Below are 18934 nucleotides of genomic sequence, written 5' to 3' on the forward strand. Positions count from 1 at the left end.
CCTTGCTTATCCTCAACATAAATGTGGTTTACAGATGTGGTCTATACGAGCACTGGAATCAGAAATTGTTACACTGTTCCTACGAATCACGAACAAATCTGACAGAAGAATTATTCCGCAGAGATCGCTAATTTATTCACATACTTAGTAAGTGTGTATGTGTTATTTTTTTAAATGTTGTTAGTATTTGGCTTGCAGGCCATACAATTAGCTCATCCATTATGAAGTCAGTCTACTTTGTATTACAAATCACACATAATTCCATTTACAGTCACCACACCTGCTATTGTCGAGCACACGCACAGTAGAGGAAGAAAGATTAAAGTTGGATTTCCCAAAGAAGACGAGCTCATTTAATGGTGGAGCACGTGATCATATATAAGAAGGATGGGAAGCAAATGGACCACGTCGTTGTCAAAGGAATACGTGACGACGTAGTTTCAGTAGTAGCTTCAGTAGCTGCTTACAGAAAGCGCCACATCAAACCTGTAAAATACTGTACATGTCGATTAGACTGGAAGGGACCGTAGAAGAGATACCGTTTATTGCTGCAATGAGTATTTCTCGGAGGAGAAGAAAGGATATTAAATCTTAGGTTTGATTTCAGAGGGGGCTCGATATCAGGAATATAATTTGCTATGTAAATGTGCCACATTCCTAGGCCAGCACCATTCTAAAGGAACCATATCAGCCCATCCTGTTAGCAGTATAAGGCTGCTCATAGATGGCGCTGATGACAGCTCAAAATCTAGTGGCTATGGCAAACTGTGCTAACTACAGCATAAACGAGAAAGTGGTACTACAATGTCACAACACGTCCTCTGTTGTTACATAAATTGCAGCATGATGTACTACTGATGCACTTTAAGATATGCATTATTAATTGATTATACGAAAATAATTTAAAACTACATCAATTTATGATTACACTTCTTGTCTCCATAATTAGACAATCGACGTGTTTACGTTTTTCATGGGCGTTTCCGCAAGTACAGCTGAGATTGTGATAAATAATATTCAGTCTTCCAATGAGATAGTTAGATATTCTTACACATTACCTTATTAATATACAAAAAATTCGCGGGCTGTCCATGAATGTAACTTCTAGGTTAGGGATATGTTTATTAGTAACATTCCGTCTTCAGTCACAATATTTTATTTTACAGTTACTGTTCAACGCGTTTTGGGGCTACAGCTCCGTTTTCAAGGTTTGTATAAACTTACTGTACAACGCGTTTTGGGGCTACAGCTCCGTTTTCAAGGTTTGTATAAACAAAGTGGGCCTTAAATCTGCTTCACGTTTTCACCTGACACCAACAGAACGACATAGTTCTCACATTTGACGAGAAATCTAACTCAGGCGGTAAACAAGAGAAATGAAGTATTGTAATATTTTACCTGCGTTTGGCCACAAAACTCAGGTCTTCTGCATTGGCGGAAAACATTCGCACCAACGTTTTTAACGATTTACCATGCTTATGACAGTACTACATGAGTCACAGTGACGCCCATTTAACTAATGTTTCAGTGATGTGATGGCGTATCCAATTTCATATTATTACCATTTATTTCGACTGACGAAATAAAAAAAAATTAAAAAATTAGCTATAGGATAGACAGTTAAAAAGTTTTTGCACATCATAATGTCAGTGAGTACGATCTAGGGTTATGAGGGAGGGGGAGGGGGAGGGGGAGGGAGAGGGAGAGAGAGGGAGAGAGAGAGAGAGAGAGAGAGAGAGAGAGAGAGAGAGAGAGAGAGAGAGCCCGACTATGATGGATGGTCTGAGATGGAGATGATTGGGCGTATTTACGTTTGAGAAAGGGATGATGAAATTGTGTTCATTGCTTGGTGTGAGGCTATTGCACTAAGAGACAGTTATTACTGGATACAGAAAGTAATCTGATGTATTCACAAACTGTCTTCCCAACCCACTGACATGCTGAATAAAGAGAATGAATACAACAGATTATTTTTTGTGATCAACAATGACTGTCCCTTAATACAACAGCCTCGCAAGGAGTAATTAAACCAATTTCCATACACTTGTCTTATACGTCCTATCATTCCACCTTCTCTTGAGGCCCCCTCTTCTCCCCACACTTCTCTCTTTCTCTCCAGTAATCATGGGCTCTGGACTGCATACCTAAAGAGCTATGGGAACTAGTGCATGTTCACTACTGTGAAACATCTCTTATGCTGCACAAATGCCCGTAGCTGTTAAGGTATGCATTTTACAGTCCTTGTTTACTAGACTTTTGTTCCATACTACCACCTCTCAAAGTTGCCTACCGTGCAGTCTAAGCAACAACAGTACCGGTGCATGTATTCCACTGTCAAAGGCACCAGAAATATTTTCTCTTGTAAGTTCCGACTCGGTCACTTTCGGACCAGGGTCTGTTACCTCAGACTGATACAGTTAACCTTCTCCATCACCCCTGAAAGTTTGTAACATCATCACGGAATCACCCTGTACGTTTTTTACTCAAACGTAGAAGTATTTAACAGTCCGTGGAAAACTATTATCGGCACTCCATAAATACGTGAATGTAAAACTCTTCTGTTGAGTAATGTGACTGTATCCTGCAATAACAGTTAGTGGCGTCACAAATTCAATCATTCATCAGTCAGTATTATTCACATGTTCGACCTCGGTTACATGGGCCACATGACGAAGAGCGATAGCAGAGAAAAGCTATATGCAGCAGACAGCGTATTCTCAATTCTACCAGTTCGTACATCTAAGGAGAAGTGCATCTGGGAAATCAAGATCTAGCTTCATCCTTGTATATTCGTCAGACTTTTTTCTAATTAATGTCTTCCGATCGTAGCTCACTTTCTTGGCACTAGGAATGTTTTTTTTGTTTTGTTTGGAGTGGTACTATCAGGGAAAACGTGTGGCACGATATGAAAATGGTGTAATCAAGAGAAAACCCTGGTTGTGGACATGTTAAACTGGCGTTCTAGTACGTAGAGAAATATTCATATCAAAAGTGTAAGTCATGTACCCGTAGTCGTGTTTCTTTGTTAACACAGAAAACGCTGGAACATATCAGACAGCAGTTCTGAAACTTAGAGTGCTACTTAATTTTGAACAAATGGGAGACTGTTCTCCTGTTTAGGTTTCTGTGATCCTTGTTCAGCTTATTGACAAACGGAGCCAGAAATCGAATTCTGTTACTAGTCCCTAATGGAGAAAAGATCACAAGAGGGGAGGTAGAAACGGCACTAACGTAAAATCGACTTGCCCCCCTTCCTGCAGCGGTATACCGTAGGTCTCTAGAAGAGCGTAACGTTCCAAAGGATTGGAAAAGGGCACAGGTCATCCCCGTTTTCAAGAAAGGACGTCGAACAGATGTGCAGAACCATAGACCTATATCTCTAACGTCGATCAGTTGTAGAATTTTGGAACACGTATTATGTTCGAGTATAATGAATTTTCTGGAGACTAGAAATATACTCTGTAGGAATCAGCATGGGTTTCGAAAAAGACGGTCGTGTGAAACCCAGCTCGCGCTATTCGTCCACGAGACTCAGAGGGCCATAGACACGGGTTCACAGGTAGATGCCGTGTTTCTTGACTTCCGCAAGGCGTTCGATACAGTTCCCCACAGTCGTTTAATGAACAAAGTAAGAGCATATGGACTATCAGACCAATTGTGTGATTGCATTGAAGAGTTCCTAGATAACAGAACGTAGCATGTCATTCTCAATGGAGAGAAGTCTTCCGAAGTAAGAGTGATTTCAGGTGTGCCGCAGGGGAGTGTCATAGGACCGTTGCTATTCACAATATACATAAATGACCTTGTGGATGACATCGGAAGTTCACTGAGGCTTTTTGCAGATGATGCTGTCGTGTATCGAGAGGTTGTAACAATGGAAAATTGTACTGAAATGCAGGAGGATCTGCAGCGAATTGACGCATGGTGCAGGGAATGGCAATTGAATCTCAATGTGGACAAGTGTAATGTGCTGCGAATACATAGAAAGATTATCATTTAGCTACAAAATAGCAGGTCAGCAACTGGAAGCAGTTAATTCAATAATAATCTGGGAGTACGCATTAGGAGTGATTTAAAATGGAATGATCATATAAAGTTGATCGTCGGTAAAGCAGATTCCAGACTGAGATTCATTGGAAGAATCCTAAGGAAATGCAATCCGAAAACAAAGGAAGTAGGTTACAGTACGCTTGTACGCCCACTGTTTGAATACTGCTCAGCAGTGTGTGATCCGTACCAGATAGGGTTGATAAAAGAGATAGAGAAGATCCAAAGGAGAGCAGCGCGCTTCGTTACAGGATCATTTAGTAATCGCGAAAGCGTTACGGAGATGATAGATAAACCCCAGTGGAAGACTCTGCAGGAGAGACGCTCAGTAGCTCGGTACGGGCTTTTGTTAAAGGTTCGAGAACATACATTCACCGAAGAGTCAAGCAGTATATTGCTCCCTCCTACGTATATCTCGCGAAGAGACCATGAGGATAAAATCAGAGAGATTAGAGCCCACACAGAGGCATACCGACAATCCTTCTTTCCACGAACAATACGAGAGTGGAATAGAAGGGAGAACCGATAGAGGTACTCAATGTACCCTCCGCCACACACCGTCAGGTGGTTTGCGGAGTATGTATGTAGATAGATTATGGTACATGAGAACAATCCGTTCCTAATAACTTATAACGATGTGAGCTTGAACATGGAAAAAATTAGACAAGGGATCGAAGAGGTGATAAAAACGTTTCGCTAATATCAACAGTCTCGCCCAGTGTTATTTTTTCCCCCAACGTTTGACTGCATGGAATGCCCCGTAAGAGTAAACATGCTGGAAAACCGTTGTCCACCATAGGTGAGGCGAAGAACAGCGGAGCATCTCGGCTGACCTAGCAGCTTGTCTGGAGTGTTGTCACGCCCCAGCGACGAGGCCAGCACGCCAATGGCCCTGCTGTCGTCTTGTCTTGTACTCAATGGTCAAACCATTTGCATACCCAAGTAGAGTCGACAATAGAATGCGGGACCCGTTAGTAAAAGGCACGCCGCAGAAAAAAAACTAGCGGCGTGCTGTCGCGTTTATCTCATCTCCCAATCATCTGATCACCATAACTACAGAGCAAAAATTGCGCGGTCCAAAGGGAATTAATTTAGTACTCTGCTGTTTTGTTTCTTCGTCCTCTCACTGTGACTTGGATGCACTATCCTTCCTAGCTCAATCCTGTTATTGAGGACTAATTTCTCTTTCAGGCGATGTTCGGGAATAAAAACAATAATGTAGCTATTGTTGTTATTAGGACGGTAGGACGAGTTTCCAGTAACAACTTGTGAAATATAAGTAGGTTTGTATCCTTGCGAGTTGATGTTCAGGTATTACAGATATAAAGCAAATGGTCTTAAACAAAAGAGAAATTTTTAGATCGTTACATTTCGCCCTTCGAATAACACACCGATTAACTCAGGATGATGTATGTGGTACGTACTTCGTCAAAAATGCGAGCTAATGAAATAGAAACGAGCTTTCCTGTATTTGTAGATCATATTGGTAATGTCCTGTGCTCTTGACTCAGTTCAGTGGTTTTGTCTACACTCTATAAGTTGAAGCACTGTTGAGTGTGTGGCCAAATACTTGGTCTTAACACACTACACTAATAAGGAACCCCAAGTTTAGTATATTGTTACAGTAGGAAATCAAGCTGTCATCTCTCAGTTCCAAATTCCTTACGACAGCCACGAACGAAATACTGTGCATAATTTCCATTCAAAAACTCTAGTAACTTCACAATCTCGAATCGGCTTGGTTATACTGGATTCATAAAAAAACTCTCCACTTCTTATGAAGGTGTACTTCATTTAGTAAAATTATTACATAATTCCAGGCGAATGACATGAAATCAGAAGTTTTATCCGTCTCAAGAGCGTTCAGTTTGGTTTCACCCGTCCACAGTTTCCAGTTGCGAGATCATTTTGCCGCAAACTCGGCAACAACTAGTCATCCCACTTGAGGTAAGGTAGATTCAGATTGTACCGTCAATGTCTCAGAACTCAGTGGAAAGTCAACCTGACGGGTAAACGTTGCAATATATTTAAAAAGAGGTCCTATACACTATTAGTTGCGTAGTTGGGCGCCTTTGGAAGGAACAGTACGTACAGAAACCTTCGGTCAACTACTGTATTTTCTCTCTTTCAGCTTAAGAGAAAATTACGTATGCAGTATTAGACGTCCTGGCACCAGAATATATGCAGAAGAGAGAAGATAGTAGACATACAATTCTCAATTTTTGCCACGCATTGGTACGCTAATTTTAAATTCTAAATATTTTAAAGAATTGTTGATCAAGATCAACAAATCATTCTGTGAGAAAGCTGGGTGAAGCTAATTTAAAATATAATACCAACCAAATCTCTTCCATCTCACTGAAGATGGAGTGCCGCAAGAATCTTGAATATGGGGGAAATTACGGATGACCGGTTTCTAAATAGCAAATTTCGTTTTTAGGTGCACCTATGGATTAATCAATGCCTTTCGCAACAACAAAGGTGTAGGTGAATTATAAAGCAGCACTTGAAAATGAAATCTGGTGTTTCGAAAAGGCCATTCTATAGAAAAAGAGTAAAGAAAGTATGTGTTACAAGGAAAATTAACTTCTACATATTTAAGAAAATAAAATCTGTGTGTCGAAAAAGCCATTCACCTGAAGTTATTCACACAAAACTACAAACAAAAATTAGAATGTCCGGCACGTCATTTGTACTGGGTTCTATTCGAACACGAAGTTATAGTTTTAGTACTTCTTTAAGTTTAATATCGTACATAGGGTAAGAGAAAACTCTGTATTCTCGTGAACCTGGCACTGTAAACGTACACAGAGTGCAATGGACTACCTTGAGTCTACTCCAGAGAATGTGCAGTGGGTTCCCTCAGTGCAGTATCCTGATTTATCAACTTAATTCTTTACTGTTTTCACAGAAGAATGAACTTATTTCGTCATCTGCTTGTTTTTAGTTTCTTGGTAAGGCTTAATCAGCATAAAGTTCTAAGGCTCAGTGGCTACACTCTGGTGGACATCTCAGCGACTGTTTCTGTTGTCAGATATTTACCAAAGAAACGCAGGTAATGATGGCATCGAAATAAATAATTGGGAAAAACAAGATGTATTTCGTGTCGTATCTGAAGTTGGTTATCACCATTGCACAATGTTTCTCGAGCTGAGACATATTCGTCCATTTATTAAATATCTTGTTAAGGAACACGTACAGAGGATTTTGACATACTAGAAATCCAGAAAGAAATTAAGTAAGTTCGGAAAGCTGCAACAAGAGAAATCAGAAAACAAATACTAGGGAATGTTCGTCAGTCACCCGTTTGGCACTGGTGGAAGGATCAATGACAGAATGGACGAGTTGGCCAACGCGTTCTGTCACTGGCTGACGGGTATGACAGATCGTCTCCCTAATTGCCTGCAAGCACCAGTGCAGTACCTCTGACCTTCAAACTTTTAACGAGGAAGCTTCATTTTCAACATTATTGGCTCCAGAAAAATTCTCGATCTGTTAGCTGTCTGTCTTACGGGCTTAGCCCAGTCTTTAGCAAAGGAGGAAACTAATTTGAAAAGAGAGAGCCATGTCTCAACTGCGTCGTAAAAATGTAATACCAAACGAGTAATGTTTACGGCAGGTAACAGCCACTAACATAAAATGAAGAAACTTGTAGTTCAGCCGTGGGGCTCTTAACAGATGACGTACGGTATGTGTTATATTTAAGCTGCGAAAGTAATATGAGATCTAAGAAAAAAGATACGTCAAAGCATCCTTGCTCTATATTCTGATACTATTTTCAGTTCTTATAAAACTTCAGTTGCTTGGTAGTTAAATTAGTGTTGTGAAATTAAAAGCACAATGAAGTGTTGTTCTGAAATAAAAAGAAAGAAACAAGTATACAGTTTAGCAGATGTATTATTCTTACTTTTACTTTACTTTATGGTATCCGGAAATTAATCATAGTTTTTCAGCCCAATATTGAGTCATGTCTAGGGCTTCTTTCTTGTTCAGCCACAAATCGTCGACTCGCACTATAATCCTGCAACGAACACCAGAGACGTTCTAACTTACCCTACTTTTAGTTTATTAATGCCAATAGACATTGGTCCATTTTAAAAGTGCAAATTTGCAAAAAAATATACTTTCTATGTATGTTGATTGGCAAACAACACGAACCCCTGACTACCAATCCATTCTGTGAAAACCGCACAGCAGTAGCACTTTCTATTTCCGCATTACTTACGGTGAGGTGGTTCACCGTGTATGTTTTGTAAATAAAAATAGGGTTGTAAGATCAGTGCTACAGTGCTCTGTCTCTACCACAATGGCCATTTGTTTCCGGGTTGTTTGCAATTAAGATAACAACCAGGCAGGTTACTTCAGAGGAGTGACTCTGTACTGTTGATCTGTTATGTAGCCATCCTAAGTAGTCGGTAGGTGGCCGCGTCGTCTAATTAGTCCACTTAGTAACCGGCATGTCTCAGAGAGTCCCTACTCTGTTAGCGTGTCGTTCCTTCAGTACCACGTTTGTCTTATCAGGCGTTGTAAAAATTCTATCATGAAAGTATCGGTGAGTTTCTAACTATTGTGGATGGTGCCAGCGTACTTGAGTCTAATTAAGTAAAAATGAAATGTTCGTGGGATAACAAGTGGAGTAATGATCACTCTCCAGAGTTGTTCAGACTTCATAGAAACCACAAAGCTACGAGTGTTTTTACGAAGAACGGGACTCGCCAGTTCTGCGCTGCTCTCCACAATGATGGAAAACGCACTGCACAATAAACGATGATGACTTCTACACCGATTGTTGCAAGTTACTGTACACGACATTCTTCATTAAAGATCAGTGATGAATCAGGTATGCTTTTCAGTTTAAGATAAAATTGTAAAAGTCCAATAAAATCCGAAAACCTGTATTCATTTTACATTCAAGTATCAGCAAGAGGAAGGACCTGAATAAACAAATCTTCGATTGGTGCAGATGAGTTGTACAGCGTTCGAGGATAGATTTGTATTACAGGGTGGGTGAAATAAAAGTGACCCGGAGAGCAGAGTTCCAGGGTACATGCTCGATATGATACGCCGGTATCTTGCGATAGGCGTCCAGTTGACTTGGTAGGACTCTGAAGCATTTTCTGGTGAATTGCAACCGCATTTTCTGCTGCGAGGGCACGCTTCGGAATGTTTTCTGACTCTTTCAAAACAGATCCTGTCTGACGCCATTTTCAGACAAAGCGTTGGAAGGCACTCTTCGCTAGCACTTTGTCACCATTGAACTTCTCAGCAAACAACTGACCACAGCGTTTCCACGACTTCGTTTCACGTAACTTTCCACAACGAACACCCGATGCTCCACGGTGAGTACCATCGTCCCCTTTGCACTGCTCCACACTCCACACTACGCTCTGAACCGCTGTGGAGGACATGGCGGGCGTACACGTGGTGTACGCGTCTGTGCTGTGGTTATACGCATACATTCGCGTCGAATCGTATCCACCCGTCCGGACCCCCTTTTTTTTGTCCCACCTTGTACAAATCTGACACTTCGGCGAAATACGCAAGATATCTAAGAATGTTTATTCGTGTAGATTCACCAAAATGATGCAGGGGTTATGAAAAGAAACTCACACTCGGGAGGACGGGAATTCAAATACTTGAACAGCTGTCCTAACTAAGATTTACTGTGTTTTCCTTAAATAATTTCAGGCAGATTTTGCCTTGTCAAAGCGGACATAGACGACATCCACATTCTTGGCCAACTGATCTAGTGTTACATATCTAACGAACTGGTCGTCTGCGGAACGAATTCCTACATTTGTTCGGGGGGGGGGGGGGGGGTTGTCTGCAGCCTAGACAAGCTCTTACTTTACACAGAGCAGTGACAGGCATCGAACTTTTCGGACTATAGAGTTAAATTCACGACGTGTGATAATTCAGATCGTATTCGCCCTATGCCCTTTATATGTCCTGGGAATTCGTAAGAGGAATTTGTTAGCATCTTTTATATGCAAAGAAAAATCTAAAGAGGAAAAAAAATTTAATTACATTCTTTGCGCTTTTATTTTCCCATTCAGGTGTATTTATTGGTGTCAATTTAACATATCGTATTCAGAGCCAAATGGATCCACTTTCAGAAATTTTACGAGAATGCAGCAATCAATATAAATCCGTAATCTGTGTCGTTTCATACAAGAGACTTTGACAGAATTATTTTTCATGTATTGTGTACAACCTGTTACAAATGTGAGTGTGAGTGTGGGTAGTAACGACAAGAGCGACAGGTTGTTGCAATCGGGGTGCCTTCACGTTTGTGTTCGTTCTCGTACATGAAGAGCGGTTTTCTCACTCTCTCTATCACTATATAACGGATTTAGATTGATTGCTGCATCCTTGTAATGTGTGTGAATGTGGAAAGATTTGTTTCTGAAACTGTACATCTGATTCTCTGCCTCGTGATGACTGGGTGTTGTGTGATGTCCTTAGGTTAGTTAGGGTTAAGTAGTTCTAAGTTCTAGGGGACTGATGACCATAGCTTTTAAGTCCCATAGTGCTCAGAGCCATTTGAACCATTTTTTTGTACATCTGAAACCAGTAAATATAGCTGCGTGGAAAAAAAGCTTAGTTTTCCGCTATGAACTTTATCTGACGTTCCCACAGTCTTCCATCACCAGTCAAACTACTATGAAAAATTTTATCAGTTTGAACAGCTTTAGAGAACTCTAATTGGAGAGAAGTACCGAACGAATATATTGGTACGTGTGGAAGTAGAGCTGTGGAGAAAAATGGTAATGTTACGTATGCTACACTAGTTCGTCAACAGAAAGAATTTACCTCTTAAACGAATAGGAAGGCAACAGTGGTCGGATATCCTGGTAGGTCTGATAGGTCAGAGTTCCCAATATAACGTTTGTAATTATTTTTCGGTACTTAAAGATAAAACACTTTGTAGTTCACAGACTTTTTGGTGCTTAAACTCAAGTGGCTTAATTTAGGAACTCTAAAGACGCGTAGGAAAAAATTAAAAAAGGCAGTGATCGAATATGTCATGCTATGGTATTGAAGGAAATCATCTGTACTGTTTGTGTAGTTTTGTTATATTTGGTTTCTAAAGTTTTGCGGAAACAAGCGGACGCGTCAGCAGAGAGGATGAAATAAGATTTTTATTTAAGTTGTTAACGATAGCACCAAAATACGAGATTCGTTTCGAAATCACTTCTGTTATTCAGAACAATTAAATCGCTGTGATGGCACCCAAATCTTGAGAGTAAACGGTGAAAGTGCTGGTTGTTGATCCAGTGGACGTTAGAGCGTGTTTGCAGGGGAGGACTAGGTTAGCTCAAGTAGGGCGCCGCCGGCGTCTGCATCCGCGGTCACGTCGCAGGGAGGGGAGTGCTGAGGGTGGAATGATTTAAGCGTCGCCATAGGTTGCTCGATTCAGCGGCTGCACTACTTACTTTGACTCCCCATGCCCGCGGGTCTTCCCCTCCGTATTTATTCTGTACCATTAATCCAGGCGCGAGCATTGTCGGCAACCCACGTTTCGCAGTCGGAAGATACAAAAGGATGGGTGCCGCTAGGCGAGCGATGTATGGAAGCGAAACTTTATGTTCGCGCGTTTGCTTGCTGGGGAGTCACATATCACATCGGCCGTGCCTTGTCGAACGGCAGATCAGACGCGGGAATAAGTGAGAGCTCCGTAATCTCCCGCCTCTGAAACTATCACAGTGACTCAATTAGCATTCGCCCTGATTTTAAATTCCATTTATAAACACTCCCACTAAAACAGAAAGTGCTAGTGGCGACGTTATATTTTGCCACTGTTGATGTTAAGTGACAAGAGCGTAAATCCTTTTTCATGGCAGTGAAACACTATCTTGGAACCAATGATACCACGACGCTTAGACATCACTTTCACGACTGTTTCATTAATACCACGTCTTCTGGTGGAGTGGCTATGACACTGGATGCTGGCTATACAGATTTAGGTTTTCCGTTATTTAGATAAATTTCTTCAAGCAAATACCGAGACATTTTCTTTGAAATGGACATTCCAGATTTCCTTCCTCGTTGTTGTTCAATCTGAGCTTACGCTCCGTATTTACTAACGTCTATACTGACGTGACTTTTACCACCGCCGCCCCTCCAAATTTCCATTTGTAACGATATGAAATGGCAAGGTATAAATCTTTCTACCTTTCTCTTGGGCTTGGGTCTACAAACGGCTAGTATGACATGAACTGATCGCTAGAAACAGAACAAGGAAAGGTGCAGAGAAGGGCACCGAAATACTTGCTTGTGAAAAACTATATCATAGAAAAATTTCATCCGCTTCAATTGTTCACTGAAGTTCTTCCCTCGCGGTGTTAAGCAACACCTGAGTGTATGGATGATTCATTTCTGACAAAGAAACTGCCTAAATCTTTCAGAAACCAAGTGAGAAGATCGTTTATTAATTTGAAGTTTTTCGGTGAATCATGTAAATGTACGCCACTAATTTTCATTCCTAATTCATTACTAATTCCAGTAACACCTACTTCTCTACTCACTAGATGATGAGCCCCTCAGTCCTACGTATTAGTAACTCAGAATGGTCGTTTACGACCCTCTTCGTCTAATCTCTAGTGAATAGCTGCACTTCCATTAAAAATGTTGTTACGTACCTCTGTTTTCTTCGATATTTGTGCTTAAAAAGAGTTGTTATATAATTTTTGTTCATGCACAACCTTCAAACATTGTGGAGCAATCGACATACAAGGCAAAGCAGGTCCGGTGGCTCTGTCTTCGGGCTAATGTGATGGTTGTTAGCGCTAGCAATACCGAAGTATTTTCCATAATGCGTATTAGAAAGGGGGGGTGTACTTTATGCCCACCACCCAAAAAAAGAAAAAAGAAAATACGTTAATTATTGTTAGCTTTTATTAACAACATCGTTTTTAAATAGTTACTGATTCATAGGTAGGGTCCAGAACCTGAAAATATCTTTTAGCAGTACCAGGCCATTTTCCGTAATGTGTACACAGAGAGGAGGGTTACCTTAAGACCACCACAAAAAGATTAAAAAATACAGATTTAGTTAATTGTTGTTGAATTTTATTCAAAACATACTTTTTAAATGTATACAGACGTGTAAGAAGAGTCTAGAACTCGAAAATATGAATGTAAATGTGAATTGTTGCAAAAAGTCACATTTGCTACTAAGACTTAAATTTTTGGGTTATGTTTTAATGAAAAGTTGAAAGCAATTACGAAATATGCTATAATAAATCATTAAAAAATAGATATTCTTTTTCAAAATTTTAAAGTTTGAAATACATGAGTAAATTACTACATTTTCTACAGGTGGGCATAAAGTGCTCCCCCCCCCCCCCCCCCCCGCGCCACCCTACCTTGGGTTAAGCCAACATATTTTGGACTATGTACTAAATGCATTTGCTCATCGTTGATTGTTCCTATCGCTGGCTGACTTCCTGACGACCCAATCTCACGCTAAGTTAGGGGACTGTATGAATGCACGTGTTATGCTTGCATGTGTTGTTATTCCGAGGCAGAGGTTGGGAACTAGCGTGGAATCGGTCTAAAAGGATGTTGGAAGCCGCCTGTAAACCACCGAACTAGCGGTCGTTAGTCGAGCGTGAGGATTGGATGCGGGTGTGGCTTATCTGCCGGTCTCAGCAGCTAGTGCAGTGACACATTGCGCCATTCGAGAAGGAAAAAACAGTTCATTTGAAAGAAATTTTTAAGTTAGCAATTTACAGTACAAGAACATGAATCTAGGAGAAAAAGACACGTACAAACTATTCGAATGAAACTGGAATATATAGTGTTTGCATCAACGCTAAATTATGTTCTAAATTTCCATGTCTTATACAGTAAAATATATTAAAAGTTGATGTATGAATGGAAATTATCTAAGTTTTAAACATAAAATTACAAATTATCAGCTTTCGTTGCAAGATACAATCATACAGAAATCTGGTTATAAGCATGCACGATGCCATCAGTGGGTGTCGAAGTAGCGAGACCGTGTCATTCTTGCTCATACATCGTTATTGTCAGTATTAGCACGTAAATAATCTCTTCAACAGTAAACCCTAGCAAAAAGTGAAATCGGATTTTTACAGCCTACTCACCTGGACACTGCATAATCGCTATTTTGTAAGACTCGCTCTTCTATTGGCTCCTGGTGTGTCCATGATGACAGTCGAGCGAACATTAAAATCTTAAACCGCTTCTCCTTTCCATGATTACCACAAGAGATGCAGTGCTGATCTTCGGAGTTATAAAATTTTAAAGTTAACAAGTATTTTGAGGGATAATTGAAATACGTCTGAGATTTGGCAGTGCCCGGCTTAGAAAGACTGTCAGGAACTCCACAATGCTTTGTAGGTAACATCCTAGTGGAAAATAATTGGCGATGCTGGTGATATGCTACATATGTGCTTTTGTCAATGAGTATAGAATGAATGAAGAGAGGAAGAGAAATGTGATGCGGATACATAGCTTGTGCGTCTCTAAATGCAGCAAGGTGGCAGTTGGATTTAATGGCACCAGCCGACGGACGATTTAGCATTAAGAGTGTTACCCTTACTCCTTATGGTACTATGGAAAAATCTGGGATCTGGTCCAGGGAAATGGCGCAGAGTCTGGTGGTGATGATCGTTATCTTACTATCTTTCCTCGCCTTAAAGGCCAAAATGTTGTCATGGAAACGTCGTTCAGCACTACAATTCGAACGATTACTCCGTGTCGAGCGGTATAACACTCATGTGTATTGGAGAATTTAGCCAAGCCACTTAGTCGCCTGCCGGCCGCTGTGGCCGAGCGGTTCTAGGCGCTTCAGTCTGGAACCGCGCGACCGCTACTGTCGCAGGTTCGAATCCTGCCTTGGTCATGGATGTGTGTGATATCCTAGGTTAGTTAGGTTTAGTAGTTCTAAGTCTAGGGGACTGATGACCTCAGATGTTAAGTCCCACAGTGCTTAGAGCCATTTGAACTTTGCATTTTCCTGCTGGTAGGTGCCATCGTGTCGAGAAAAAACAAACCGCATGTAGGGGTGGATATGGTCCCCAAGGAGAGGTACATACTTGTGATGATCCGTTGTGCGGAAACGCTACTGTTGTCCAACTCCCAACGGTGAATCACAGAGTAGTTTTCATTTGTGTACATACCAACATATTTATCCTCGATAAGTACGTGAACGCGGTATTGTAACGAGTTTCGTAAAAATTATATACGCTGATGACATAGTCTTGACACCGCAATCATTTTTTGGATGTGTGAAGGTACTCTCAGAAAGATTTGAAAGTATTTACTTCTGCCAGTACCTCGTCTCCTACCTTCCAAACTTTACAGAAGCTCTCCTGCGAACACTCCGCTGCAGAGTGAAAATCTCATTCTGGATTTGAAAGTATACTTCAACAAGTAACAATTTACGATATGAACAAACAGAACTGAGAGCAGTTCTTTCCACTTCAAAAACAGATAGGTCGATTGCATCTACCACGAATATACTGCTGGGCAAGAACTAATAAAAAACCACTCCGTCTACAGGCCACAAGTGGCCCATCGGGACCATCCGGCCGCCGCGTCATCCTCAGGTGAGGATGCAGATAGGAGGGGCGTGGGAGCACACCGCTCTCGCGGTCGTAATGATGGTATTCTTGACCGAAGCCGCTACTATTCGGTCGAGTAGCTCCTCAATTGGCATCACGAGGCTGAGTGCACCCCGAAAAATGGCAACAGCGCATGGCGGCCTGGATGGTCACCCATCCAACTGCTGACCACGCCCGACAGCGCTTAACTTCGGTGCTCTCACGGGAACCGGTGTAGCCACTGCGGCAAGGCCGTTGCCGGGCAACAACTAATGTGGGATCAATTTCTTTCACTGGATCGGTAATGTTATAGAGTGTTCACTGACTTTTAGGGAATACCTTCTCAAACAAAGCTTCACCCTTTATTGTTGTGTATTTAGCATAATTATGTAATAAAATAAGTGAAAATCTTCCTTGTCGACGTTGGGTTTTTGGAATTTTACTCATGGCCTAAGGCAGATATTGCTACTTAATGTTTCGTCTCTTGATTTGGATTAGGTGGGACCTGAGAGGGGGGGGGGGGGGGAGAGACGCTGCGATGATGTGATTAGATCCTACGACAGTTACGGCTTTAGAGGTGTCTGTATCACCAAAAAAATGTTCAAACTATTTTCTTTTTGAAACATTAAACATAGGAGACTCTAATGACCAGCTTGCTAACTGGCGAGGCCGGGTTGTGGGCCTCTATCGGATGAAAGCCCTGCAGCGGAATAACGACCATTGCTCTGGTACATTGGTCACCATGAATGTGGTTTTTAGGCTATTTTACACGCTCTTTCTGGTAAATTCTAGGCCGATGCCAAATCCCCACCTCAGAAAACATTTTACACAGACAGTTACAATACGACAACACACAGAACACAGGATCCACAGACAGATGGCTGACACGACTTCACTCCCTCACGTTAAATGACACGAAGAGCACCCGAGCACGAAGTTAAAACGAAAAAAGCTAAATCATGACAAACAGTGAACCACGTAGACCTACGGCAGGATAAATTCCAGGAAGGAGAGAGGAACACTGGGGTATCTAATCACCTATAACCCCTGTCGATGGTGACTGTCTGCCGTACCAGTATACTTATGACACGGCCTAAATCACAAAAAACAGATGTCACTTAGGAAGTAAACACAGGCCGTTAACGCCTGCACCGATGATGAATGACAAATCTGTTACTTATCCAAGATTTTCATTTCTAAATGGGGTCGAAATGCCAGTTTCCTTCCCCAGTAGGAATGTTCTATTGTCGGAATTTCGTTTGCTCGCAGCGCGGCGGTGCGAACTAAAGTGCGTTCGTTTTCTTTATATGGGTGACGCAAGCGGTTTAGGAGAGTAGGGTTGGGTCGCCTTAGAATCACGTGTCAGCCTATGCGAAAATAAGCTCTGAAATAAAAATGATATGAGAAACGCGCGTCCGTGAGGTCGCAGCCAGCTGGCGCCGTCAGAAGCACAGGCCGCTATTTCTGGGCCCGAACCGGCCGCTGAAGATAACGCCACACTGCGAGCCCTGCTGGAACCCTCGCCGCTGACAAGGTAGCCCCAGGTGACCGCTTTCCTATCCCAGTAGCTGATGTGCCACCTTAACACCGAAAACAAACTTCTCGTCAGACCGCGAGATGCCAATCGACTGCCGATTGATCCTCTAGCTAGCGTGTCATTGGAAGACACTCTCGAAGCGGCTTCTAGTTAGAACACATTACTCTCCCAACTCTCAGGGCAATTTTCGATACCGAAGCCGCCACCTCTTTTTCGACGATCTCTGTTGGCTTGTGAGTCTCAGTAGACCTCGTTCCAGCCATCTGCTCGAGGCAAAACTGGTGATCGAACGTGGGTGTCTACTGGTCAGGTACTTCGCAGCCCAGTCATGGCGATCGATATACAGACGAAACTTCGGTGAGAAAGAACTGGCGCACCAGTTTTGCAGAAATTTTTCTTATGCAGGCACGTTTTTGAGTCCAATACGCTAAAATAGTTTCATGTGGGATAGCTAAAAATCCATGGCCTTGCCTACGTGGAGACACGTATCTGGAAAACAGTACAACTGTCATCAGTGCGAAAGTTGATTGAACACTACAGCGCTTTGATACACACGGTCCTACTGAAGGTGATATTCCTTCGTCTTCATCCGACTTGTGAACTGGCTCGTAAGTAGCCAGTTTTTGGGTGATTTAAGTGATATCCGAGCAGCAGTGAAACAGCATTTTTTCACATACTTGACGTGTTCCAAGAGAGGAGTCAGTGTTAAGTGTCAGAAAAAAGTGATTACCATTAAACAAGTACTAAAAGTCGTTTGCCGTCACATCTGTCTGATTTTCATGGGGACTATGTAGGCTAAGTACTGAAACAGTGGTTTGCAGCTTTTAGTACATGTCCGTTCACAACGTGATAATTTTGATGGTGTAAGGGGAAGGAGGCGAACGTGAAAAATGACTGTACAGTTGGCTGAAATACTTAATGAGATGAGCAGAGGAAATTGACGTTTTCAGATATCTTGTCACCAATTATGGAATAATATTTCACGGCGAAGATATACAAAATGCTGTTCACATATTGTGATAATGTCGAAAAAAACAATTTTTTGTTTTAGTTTATTCTTTGTTTCGTACCTCAATGTACTTTTGAGATGTGCATGACATTATATCTTTTTACGTTTACTTCCAGTAACTTGCAGTGTGATTCCAACATACATTATAAAATAAAATGGTATTTAAATCCGTCACAAATGGTATAGCTGACGACAGAGTATAAGAAAATATAAAACACAAAGAGAATATTTATCGGCACACTTCCGTATATTTTTTCCTAATTTTGGTCTGCATCATTACGATCTCTCCTGAGTAGCTCCCGTTGCCAGTGGAAAATTTTAGGCATTCTCTTCGCGGACTAACTGCTGGAAATCTGCCAATAGGTTCCCGAGAGACAAGCAGCGCCTTCCTATAAAAATCTTCAGTTTCTCAGCACTAAACAAAGGTTTTGGTGGTCCCACAGGTAGGATAACAAAATGCTTGCAGTGCGAGAGTATCTGCTTTGATAGGGACATTTAGTAAGTACAGATAGCGTGCTCTCTAACTGAGTACACGGTAGTTGTTATTTTAGGGAATCTCCCAACAAGTACTCCATTTTACACAGACGTTCTCCTCCACTCTTCCCTGCAAACAACAGACATCAGGTGTTCGTAACAGATATCTTAATACTTTAATGAAGCACACTAGAAATGTCTCCATTCATCTTACGTTACCTATTAAATATGGCGGCCGTAACAATTGTCCAGAAGCACCTTTCTGGAAAAACTGCTTTGAGAACCGGGTGTATT

The 18934-nt window shown here is 41.5% G+C and overlaps 1 protein-coding gene and 1 pseudogene across 7 annotated transcripts in view; both read right to left on the reverse strand.

Moving 5' to 3' along the window:
• LOC126183483 (nuclear factor 1 X-type) overlaps nt 1-18934 on the reverse strand; it is a 580732-nt gene that overhangs the window by 178409 nt on the left and 383389 nt on the right. The window lies entirely within an intron of this gene.
• On the reverse strand, nt 15763-15880 carry LOC126185764 (5S ribosomal RNA; annotated as a pseudogene).

This window comes from Schistocerca cancellata, chromosome 4 (assembly GCF_023864275.1).
Source record: "Schistocerca cancellata isolate TAMUIC-IGC-003103 chromosome 4, iqSchCanc2.1, whole genome shotgun sequence".
In the NCBI taxonomy this organism is placed as follows: domain Eukaryota; kingdom Metazoa; phylum Arthropoda; class Insecta; order Orthoptera; family Acrididae; genus Schistocerca; species Schistocerca cancellata.